The sequence below is a fragment of the Salminus brasiliensis genome, chromosome 2, assembly GCF_030463535.1.
Source record: "Salminus brasiliensis chromosome 2, fSalBra1.hap2, whole genome shotgun sequence".
Lineage (NCBI taxonomy): Eukaryota > Metazoa > Chordata > Actinopteri > Characiformes > Bryconidae > Salminus > Salminus brasiliensis.
Genome location: NC_132879.1, coordinates 1,818,143 through 1,828,568, shown reverse-complemented (window position 1 = coordinate 1,828,568; position 10,426 = coordinate 1,818,143).

Here is a 10,426-nt window from a genome sequence, read left to right as displayed (position 1 = left end):
TCATAGTAAATACTTAATAATTCATAGTGGATACTGAATAATTCATAGTGGATACTGGATAATTAATATTAAATACTTCATAATTCATAGTGAATACTGAATAATTCATAGTGAATACTGAATAATTCATAGTGAATACAGAAAAATTCATAGTGGATACTGAATAATTTTTAGTGTATACTGAATAATTTGTAGTAGGTTCTGAATAATTCATATAAGGTACTAAATAATTTATAGTGTATACTGAATCATTCAGGGTGGATACTGATGAATTTTTAGTAGGGTGGATACTGAATAAGGATTTAAGGAGACTTTTTTTGTCATTCTCATTACATGTGGTAGAAGGGGTGGAAGGAAACTGAGATCTCATGGTCCCAGTTACACACAAAGAGCAATTATAGAATAAATGAAATAATAATAATTTTAAGAAATGCTAAAATGTACTGAGTACTTACTTACTGAGTAGGTACTGAATAATCCACAGTGGATACTGGATAATTCATAGTGGATACTGAATAATTCATAATAGATACTAATTTTACACAATAGATGTTGAATAGTTCATAGTGGATACAGAATGATTAAGAGTGGGTACTGAATAATAATTATCAGTAGACAGTGAATAATCACTAGTAGAAATGAGACTGACTGACTGATTAATCAGTAGAAGATACTGAAATACAAGTGCAGAATATGAAGTGTTTACTGGACTTTAATTAAAAAAGACACTGTTAAACACATTAATATTGGGCCTTTAAAATGATTATATGCAGATTAGCTCTATTCTGATTGGCTGTCTTGTATTCTGCCTCACATAAAATATACCTTATGACTTCAGCTGGAATGCTGCACACTGAATATGTGGGTATAAATCAGAGAGGCCTGTGATGAAGGTTTAGGAGGAAATGAGGAAGGTGGGACATAAGCACTGCAAACATTTACATATCGACTTGCATTGAGCAAAATATCGAGCTGCCTGAGGAAGCGTGTTCCGCTCTCGCTTCATTAACATTCGGTAAGGGATGTTTGCAGCATGCTGGGTTCTGCTGAGATGAACATTAGAAAGCTGTTTGATTCCAGCATGAATCTTTAAACTCTGAGTAGACCAACTCAGCAAACAGCAACACACCCAAACTCTGTTTATGTGGAGAAGGATGGTGGTTTTTAGGAGAATGATGGTGTTTGGTGGAGAATGATGGTGCTTGGTGGAAAAGGATGGTGGTTTTTAGGAGAATGATGGTGTTTGGTGGAGAATGATGTGTTTGGAGGAGAGTGATGGTGTTTGGTGAAGAATGATGGTGTTTGGAGGAGAATGATGGTGCTTGTTGGAAAATTATGGTGTTTGGAGGGGAGTGATGGTGTTTAGTGGAGAATGATGGTGTTTAATGATGAATGATGGTGTTTGGAGGAGAGTGATGGTGTTTGGTGGAGAATAATGGTTTTTGGTGGAGAATGATGGTGTTTGGAGGAGAATGATGGTGCTTGTTGGGAAATGATGGTGTTTGGAGGGAAGTGATGGTGTTTAGTGGAGAATGATGGTGTTTAATGAAGAATGATGGTGTTTGGAGGAGAGTGATGGTTTTTGGTGGAGAATGATGGTGGTATGTAGGAGAATGATGGTGTTTGGTGGAGAATGATGGTGTTTGGTGGAGAATGATGGTGTTTGTTGGAGAATGATGGTGGTATGTAGGAGAATGATGGTGTTTGTTGGAGAATGATGGTGGTATGTAGGAGAATGATGGTGTTTGGTGGAGAATGATGGTGTTTGTTGGAGAATGAAGGTGGTATGTAGGAGAATGATGGTGTTTGGTGGAGAATGATGGTGTTTGGTGGAGAATGATGTTTTTTGGTGGAGAATGATGGTGGTATGTAGGAGAATGATGGTGTTTGGTGGAGAATGATGGTGGTATGTAGGAGAATGATGGTGTTTGGTGGAGAATGATGGTGTTTGTTGGAGAATGATGGTGGTATGTAGGAGAATGATGGTGTTTGGTGGAGAATGATGTTTTTTGGTGGAGAATGATGGTGTTTGGAGGAGAATGATGGTGCTTGTTGGGAAATGATGGTGTTTGGAGGGAAGTGATGGTGTTTAGTGGAGAATGATGGTGTTTAATGAAGAATGATGGTGTTTGGAGGAGAGTGATGGTTTTTGGTGGAGAATGATGGTGGTATGTAGGAGAATGATGGTGGTATGTAGGAGAATGATGGTGTTTGGTGGAGAATGATGGTGGTATATAGGAGAATGATGGTGTTTGGTGGAGAATGATGGTGTTTGTTGGAGAATGATGGTGGTATGTAGGAGAATGATGGTGTTTGGTGGAAAATGATGGTGTTTGGTGGAGAATGATTGTGTTTTTAATGGAGAATGATGGTGTTTGGTGGAGAATGATGGTGTTTGGTGGAGAATGATGGTGTTTGTTGGAGAATGATGGTGGTATGTAGGAGAATGATGGTGTTTGGTGGAGAATGATGGTGGTATGTAGGAGAATGATGGTGTTTGGTGGAAAATGATGGTGTTTGGTGGAGAATGATGGTGTTTTTAATGGAGAATGATGGTGTTTGGTGGAGAATGATGGTGTTTGGTGGAGAATGATAGTGTAATAATTGTGTTTCATTCCTTTTGAACACAGTTGTAGAGTTTGTAAGTTTTTTGTCACTTATGTCACTCCACTGACAGAAACTACTGATCTTCTGCAGGGATGTACGCTGGAGTTATTCAAGATTCAGGATTTAAGAGTGTATTGTCATGTGCACAGCAGAAACAAGCAGTTACACTGTACACTGAAATTCATACTTTGCAGTTCCTCCATTTACAGACAATCTTATTAATATCAATATAAAAAGAGAGAAACAGAATAAGTATAATGAATATATATACACACTAAGTACACTAAAGCAACACTAAGTAAAAAGAAAAACACTAAGGAAAGAAAGTGAAAGAGTACAGTGTGGATGAATATGCATGTTGTGCGCATGTGCATGTGTAAAGTACATGTGCAGTACAAAAGTAAACAGTATTTGTAAACAGTAGCAGAGATAAATGAAGTGTGCTCATATTAATGGATGCATGTCAGAGTTCAGACAGATCAGAGTGTGAGGGGGGAGGAGGTGTTCAGAAGCCTGATGGCTTGTGGATAGAAACTGATCATCAGTCTGGCTGTCCTGGACCTCACACTCCTGTAGTGCCAGCCCAATGGTAGGACCATGGAGAGGCTGTGTACTGTCCCTGATAATGCTGTGGGCCCTCCTGATGACCCTGGTCCTGTAGTTATAGTAGTTATAGTACTGGTCCTGTAGTTATAGAACTGGTCCTGTAGCTATAGTAGTTATAGTACTGGTCCTGTAGTTATAGTACTGGTCCTCTAGTTATAGTACTGGTCCTGTAGTTATAATACTGGTCCTGTAGTTATTGTAGTTATAGTACTGGCCCTGTAGTTATACTAGGTATAGTACTGATCCTGTAGTTATAGTAGTTATAGTACTGGTCCTGTAGTTATAGTAGTTATAGTACTGGTCCTGTAGTTATAGTAGTTATAGTACTGGTCCTCTAGTTATAGTACTGGTCCTGTAGTTATAATACTGGTCCTGTAGTTATTGTAGTTATAGTACTGGCCCTGTAGTTATACTAGGTATAGTACTGATCCTGTAGTCATAGCACTTATAGTACTGGTCCTGTAGCAGTTATTGCAGTGGTCCTGTAGTTATAGTAGTTATAGTACTGGTCCTGTAGTTATAGTACTGGTCCTGTAGTTATAGTAGTTATAGTAGTGGTCCTGTAGTTATAGTACTAGTCCTGTAGTTATAGTACCGGTCCTGTAATTATAGTAGTTATAGTACTGGTCCTGTAGTTATAGTAGTGGTCCTGTAGTCATAGTAGCTATAGTAGTCATAGTACTGGTCCTGTAGTAATAGCAGTTATTGCAGTGGTCCTGTAGTTATAGTACTGGTCCTGTAGTTATAGTAGTTATAATACTAGTCCTGTAGTTATAGTATCCCTCTTAAAGTCCTGACTGTTACGTCAGTTTTCAGTAAAATGGTCAGATTTGAATTCCCATTAATGTCTATGAATATTAAAATAGACATTGCGACAAAGCAGACTGACCTCAGGTAGTGGGTTTAAACATTCATGCATGAGGGCAAGAGCAGTCATACTCTTCACACTGTGTCAAATAACGGCAAAAACGCTCTTCCGTAAATAACAGCATGTAATAATATTACGTTAAGGCCGAGGTGAAGTGTGTTCTGCTAGCGGGTGGTTCAGTAAGTTAAGGTACTGCTGATGCAGTGATGGTTTCTATTAATGTTATGAGTGCAATTTATAATTGATTAGTTTCAGTATGCATTTGCAGAAGCATCTCCACCAGTGCCTGGGTTCAGATATGAACTGCAGTGCTGAATAGTGTTAGAATGTAAGCACTGTGCCAAAGCTGTATTAATTATGAATGGAATTGTTCATATTCCACTTGGTATTAATGTGTCACAGTGTGCTATAGTGGGCAGAGTCATACCAGCCATTTCAGCCATGCCAACTATTCACTCTGTTGCCTAGACAACGTAAAGTAGATTTCGATTGCTTGAGCCTCTGATGTCTGCAGCACAGACCAGAATCATGAAATCAAGCAGTGATTGAGTTTATAAAAAAATTAGTGAGTTAATTACAGGTAGACACTCTCACTGACCACTGACTTTATGTTTATTTGGGTTTATTCTAATGTTATATAGAGTTAATTACAGGTAGACACTCTCACTGACCACTGACTTTATGTTTATTTGGGTTTATTCTAATGTTATATAGAGTTAATTACAGGTAGACACTCTCACTGACCACTGACTTTATGTTTATTTGGGTTTATTCTAATGTTATATAGAGTTAATTACAGGTAGACACTCTCACTGACCACTGACTTTATGTTTATTTGGGTTTATTCTAATGTTATATAGAGTTAATTACAGGTAGACACTCTAACTGACCACTGACTTTATGTTTATTTGGGTTTATTCTAATGTTATATAGAGTTAATTACACATAGACATTCTAACTGACCACTGACTTTATGTTTATTTGGGTTTATTCTAATGTTATATAGAGTTAATTACAGGTAGACATTCTAACTGACCACTGACTTTATGTTAAATTTGGGTTTATTCTAATATTATATAGAGTTAATTACAGGTAGACACTCTCACTGACCACTGACTTTAAGTTTATTTGGGTTTATTCTAATGTTATATAGAGTTAATTACAGGTAGACATTCTAACTGACCACTGACTTTATGTTTATTTGGGTTTATTCTAATGTTATATAGAGTTAATTACACATAGACATTCTAACTGACCACTGACTTTATGTTTATTTGGGTTTATTCTAATGTTATATAGAGTTAATTACAGGTAGACATTCTAACTGACCACTGACTTTATGTTAAATTTGGGTTTATTCTAATATTATATAGAGTTAATTACAGGTAGACACTCTCACTGACCACTGACTTTAAGTTTATTTGGGTTTATTCTAATATTATATAGAGTTAATTACAGGTAGACACCCTCACTGACCACTGCCTTTATGTTTATTTGGGTTTATTCTAATGTTATATAGAGTTAATTACAGGTAGACACTCTCACTGACCACTGACTTTAAGTTTATTTGGGTTTATTCTAATGTTATATAGAGTTAATTACAGGTAGACACTCTCACTGACCACTGACTTTATGTTTATTTGGGTTTATTCTAATAGTATATAGAGTTAATTACAGGTAGACACTCTCACTGAACTCTGACTTTAAGTTTATTTAGGTTTATATTAATATTATATAGAGTTAATTACAGGTAGACACTCTCACTGAACTCTGACTTTACGTTTATTGAGGTTTATTCTAATATTATATAGAGTTATTACAGGTAGACACTCTCACTGACCACTGACTATGTTTATTTGGGTTTATACTAATATTATATAGAGTTAATTACAGGTAGACACTCTCACTGACCATATAGTTGTTTAAATATGTTTTAATATATCACCAAAAACTACTACTACCAATTTAGCGTGTATTGTACTGTAGGCAGATGCCTGTAAGGAAAACATGCTGTAAAATTTTATTGTACAGAGACTGTATTCCACAGTGCTGGAGCATTTAATTGGCTACATTGTTAGTGGTGTAGAGAACATCTGTATGAATCTGTATGAAATAAAAATCCAAATATGGAGATTTTATTTTCACACCGCTGATAAATCATACATAAGAGACACATAAAGCAGATTTAGTGCCCTATGATTCTTCCTGTAGGTCTGCTTCAGTCAGCTCACAGCTCTGCCCACAGCTCTGTCTTACACACAAATGTGCTGATTATGAAGCAGCTTAGCATTTTATGTTCTCGCCCTGTCGTGTTGCGCATGGTTAATGTATGGAGCTGGAAAGGAGCTGTGTGTCTGTGTTTAGCAGCATATGATGTTTAACACTTTCCAACCCAAACATAAACACACCCATATTCCATCTTTATCTGAATGCAGTAAACCCTGTTGAGGAGGAGGAGCTACAGTCTCTCATTAGGGTGAATATTAATAACACTCTAAATGTAGGTATTGTGATATACACTGAGGAGGCGGAGCTACAGTCTCTCATTAGGGTGAATATTAATAACGCTCTAAATGTAGGTATTGTGATATACACTGAGGAGGAGGAGCTACAGTCTCTCATTAGGGTGAATATTAATAACGATCTAAATGTAGGTATTGTGATATACACTGAGGAGGAGGAGCTACAGTCTCTCATTAGGGTGAATATTAATAACTCTAAATGTAGGTATTGTGATATACACTGAGGAGGAGGAGCTACAGTCTCTCATTAGGGTGAAGATTAATAACGCTCTAAATGTAGGTATTGTGATATACACTGAGGAGGAGGAGCTACAGTCTCTCATTAGGGTGAAGATTAATAACGCTCTAAATGTAGGTATTGTGATATACACTGAGGAGGAGGAGCTACAGTCTCTCATTAGGGTGAATATTAATAATGCTCTAAATGTAGGTATTGTGATATACACTGAGGAGGCGGAGCTACAGTCTCTCATTAGGGTGAATATTAATAACACTCTAAATGTAGGTATTGTGATATACACTGAGGAGGAGGAGCTACAGTCTCTCATTAGGGTGAATATTAATAACGATCTAAATGTAGGTATTGTGATATACACTGAGGAGGCGGAGCTACAGTCTCTCATTAGGGTGAATATTAATAACGCTCTAAATGTAGGTATTGTGATATACACTGAGGAGGAGGAGCTACAGTCTCTCATTAGGGTGAATATTAATAACGATCTAAATGTAGGTATTGTGATATACACTGAGGAGGAGGAGCTTTCATAAGGTGTCTTATGAAAGAAATATGTGATTAAATATTTTATAGTTTTCTTAGAGAAGCTTAGTGAAGTGACATCAGCTCTTGGTCAGCCTTTGTCCTCTTTCATAATCATCCCTCACCCCACACTGACATCCCTCTCTCTCTTACTCGTTCTTCCCTGGAGGTGAGACTTGTCCTGTACCTCATGCGAAATGGCTTACATAAGATGGGGGGGGGGGAAAGATGGAGGATGAGGTATAGAGGAGGAGAGAGACCGATGATGGTCAGTAGACGGGGCAGGAGCTGAAGACCAAACTGTGGAGACTAGCTTTTAGACTGCACTCTGACCTTACTCACTGAAAACAATCAAATCCTCACAGCAAAGCTTCAGCTCCACAATCCAGTAGATAGTCTTCTTCTCTGGAAAGTAGAGACAGTCACTCCAACAAAAGCAGAATCAGCACCACCCACCTCATCCCCAACTCCCCCACTCATCCCATCCAAAAGTACTGGATGGAGCTCCACCACCATCATTCCAGAGAACACAGTTCCTCCACTGCTCCACAGCTCAGTGCTGGGGGGCTTTATATACACCCCTCTAGCCCATCATGGCAGGTATGAACAGAGTCACACAGCAAAAACGCCTCATCAGAAACGTCCCTTTCTTGGCGAGCGGGGACTGATGGACAGAATCGATGGCGTTCAGGCGAGGTTTGTTGAGTGTGATGTAGTACACACTCAGCGCTCAGCTCTTCCTGCTGAAGATGTCTGAAGGACACAATGTGGTCCACTGGCTGCCGTCCACCACTTACTGTTTATATTGATCCGTTCTGCTGAATTGATTGGGGTCATCACGTCCGTTTGATGTAGCTGTAAAGCACAGTGGCAGTGTGATGTGCTCCTCCTGGATTCTGTTGGATACTCAGGGAACAGTGAATCATCTGAGCACTCTTTACGCGCTCAGTGCTGTTCGGCTCCTCTCAGACCGTCGTCTCCCGTTTAACCTTCTCTGTAAATCGTGGGCAGAGATTTGGGCCTGGGTTGCAGTTCATGCTTTTTTTTGTTACTCAGATACGAAAAACACTGAACACCTTTGATTCACACAAATCTACATCTTCACATGTGGACAAAATTGTTGGTACCCCTCGGTTAATGAAAGAAAAACCCACAATGGTCACAGAAATAACTTAAAACTGACAAAAGTAATAATAAATAAAAATGCTATGAAAATGAACAAATGAAAGTCAGACATTGCTTTTCAACCATTCTTCAACAGAATTATCAAAAAATAAATAAACTTATGGCCTGGACAGAAATTATGGTACCCTTAACTTAATATTTTGTTGCACAACCTTTTGAGGCAATCACTGCAATCAAGCGATTCCTGTAACTGTCAGTGAGACTTCTGCACCTCTCAGCAGGTATTTTGGCCCACTCCTCATGAGCAAACTGCTCCAGTTGTCTCGGGTTTGAAGGGTGTCTTTTCCAGGGTGCATGTTTCAGCTCCTTCCAAAGATGCTCAATAGGATTTAGGTCAGGGCTCATAGAGTCCACTTCAGAATAGTCCAATGTTTTCCTCTTAGCCATTCTTGGGTGTTTTTAGCTGTGTTTTGGGTCATTATCCTGTTGCAAGACCCATGATCTGCTACTGAGACCAAGCCTTCTGACACTGGGCAGCACATTTCTCTCTAGAATCACTTGATAGTCTTGAGATTTCATTGTACCCTGCAGAGATTCAAGACACCCTGTGCCAGATGCAGCAAAGCAGCCCCAGAACATAACAGAGCCTCCTCCATGTTTCACAGTAGGGACAGTGTTTCATTTTTCCATCTGTGAACATAGAGCTGATGTGTCTTGGCAAAAAGTTCCATTTTTGTCTCATCTGTCCATAGGACATTCTCCCAGAAGACTTTAGGGCTTGTCAACATGTAGTTTGGCAAATTCCAGTCTGGCTTTTTTATGATTTGTTTTCAACAATGGTGTCCTCCTTGGTCGTCTCCCATGAAGTCCACTTTGGCACAAACAAAGATGAAAGGTGTGATCTGACACTGATGTTACTTGAGCTTGAAGTTTACCTTTAATCTCTTTAGAAGTTTTTCTGGGCTCTTTTGTTATCATTCATATTTTCTGTCTCTTTGATTTGTCATCAGTTTTCCTCCTGCAGCCACGTCCAGGAAGGTTGGCAACAGTCCCATGGATCTTAAATTTCTGAATAATATGTGCAACTGTAGTCAAAGGAACATCAGGCTGCTTGGAGATGGTCTTATAACCTTTACCTTTAACATGCTTGTCTATAATTTTCTTTCTAATCTCCTGAGACAACTCTTTCCTTCGCTCCCTCTGGTCCATGTCACACACCATGTCACCAAACAACACAGTGACTACCTGTAGCCCTATATATAGGCCCACTGACTGATTACAAGATTGTAGACACCTGTGATGCTATATAGATGTTCAGTTTGACATTTAAAAAAAATACTTGACAACCTTGTAGGATCCACCTTTGTAGGAGACACCATAGATACCATAGCAACTGCCATAGGAAACTTCAAGAAACACCTTAGCAGCCACCTGAAATACCATTGCAACTACCATAGCAAACAACACAAAACAGCTTAGCAACACTGTAGTACCCAAGTGGCAAAACCTCAGCAGCCAGCTGAAATACCATAGCAGTCACCCTATCGTCCACCAAGAAACACCTTCCCACACCCAGTAGCACCCACAGAAACCACCGGACAACACCCAACAAACCATACGAGACACCTGAAATACCATAGCAACCGCTATAGCAGCCAAATGGTGTAAAGGCCTTCAAAATCAGACATGTCAAAGCTAGTTCTCACATCCACACTCCCATCCATGAGCTTAAGGTCACTGTGCCCAAAGCCAGGCCTGGACTAGAGGGGTATGAAGCCCCCCAGCACTGAGCTTTGGAGCAGTGGAAGAGCTCTCTGGATGATGCAGGACTTTGGGAAGAGCTGGAGTGGCAGAACTAATCATCCAATGTTCCAACATCTAGTGTAAAGCCTTCCCAGAAGAGCAGAGGCTGTAGCTGCAGTGCACCCTCAGAGTGTCCTT